Source organism: Phaethon lepturus, unplaced genomic scaffold (assembly GCF_000687285.1).
Source record: "Phaethon lepturus isolate BGI_N335 unplaced genomic scaffold, ASM68728v1 scaffold37713, whole genome shotgun sequence".
In the NCBI taxonomy this organism is placed as follows: domain Eukaryota; kingdom Metazoa; phylum Chordata; class Aves; order Phaethontiformes; family Phaethontidae; genus Phaethon; species Phaethon lepturus.
This window is the reverse complement of record NW_010527662.1, coordinates 280-1,476: the sequence shown is the minus strand read 5'-3', so window position 1 is coordinate 1,476 and position 1,197 is coordinate 280. Positions and strand designations below refer to the sequence as shown.

At 51.6% G+C, this 1,197-nt stretch overlaps 1 protein-coding gene across 1 annotated transcript in view; it reads right to left on the bottom strand.

The window, feature by feature from the left end:
- Positions 1 to 723, bottom strand: part of LOC104617984 (complement C1q tumor necrosis factor-related protein 1-like) — a 9,573-nt gene extending 8,850 nt beyond the window's left edge. The window contains exon 1 of the mRNA XM_010283454.1: positions 422 to 723. The gene's annotated coding sequence lies outside the window, so the exon portion shown is untranslated. The remainder of the gene's footprint in view (positions 1 to 421) is intronic.
- Positions 724 to 1,197: the final 474 nt, after the last annotated feature.

Below are 1,197 nucleotides of genomic sequence, written 5' to 3'. Positions count from 1 at the left end.
GCAAGCGGCTGCAGTTCCCCAGCGAGGCTGGAGATGCAGAGTCCCGTGAAAGTTTCCACATCTGCGGAAGACGCCAGGAAAAGGCGCTTTCCTGCCCTCGGATCGGGCACCGTCCCCGTCCCCCTGCTCAGCCGCAGCTGAGAGCAAAATCAGAGTAGAAGAAAGCATCGTTCTGGAGTGCTAAGGGTGGTTAACGAAACGAGGAGTGTTAGTAGGAACAAATTAAAGCCAGCTCAGCAATAACCTGGCCTTGCACTTACTTCGCCTGCTGCAGTGAGGCAGAAAAGGCGAGACGCAGCAGCGCAGGCACAGACCACCCTTTTTTATGACTCACCCAAGCAACCTGCTTCTGCAGGGTGGGAACACTTCGCTCCCTGCAGCAATCGTTTTTTTTTCCCCAACTTAGATCCATTTAACTTACCTGGTCACGCAGACCCTTGTCTTTTACTTTCCTCGCTGTTGCTTAGCAGGATGCATAATATGAAAGCTGCCGTTCATTCAGGTTTTTTAGTTCTCGGTGGCGGCTGCAGCTTCCTCGCTGGAGTCCAAATGAAACACTGAAAGTCAGTCCGGCTCCTGATGAAACCCAGCAGCTAGGTTGTTTGCAAAAGCAGGGTGTTTTCTTGTTTCTTTACTTGCATCAACTTGTGCTGGGTTCCTGTGCTTTTGTCCTGCTATAGTTTTCTTAGGACTCGCAGCCAGTCTGTCGGGTTGCACGGTGCCTCTCACAATGATGGAAATGAAGACCAAAAAATTTGTGAATAAAAAAAAAAAAGATATCAAAAAACCACAGACCCAAAACCACATCCAGTGTTCCAGCCAAGAGAGAAAGTGCTGGGATCACATGGAAATAATTTTTCTTTGGGTGATTTCAGCATCTTTTTAGGCAGGAGAGAGGAGTCAAAAAAACCCCAAACCTGCAATAAAAACTCTGGCTCTTGTGCATGAGCTGCAGAAGTGGCAAAAGCCTCTTGCAGGGCTGCAGCAATGGAAAGTGTCCCTGCAGTGGTGCTGAGGGAAGGTGCACGGCGTGTGCCTGGGTGCCTGGGGACAGGCCAGCACCAAGGGAAGACGTTGCCCCCGCTGTCCCATGCACCTCCATGCTGAAAAACAAGCCGGTGGCTCTTCGCTTCTGCGTGGGCGGATTTGGGGCCCGTCCCAGGAGGGTGATGGGCAGCAGCAGGATGCTGCCTCCCC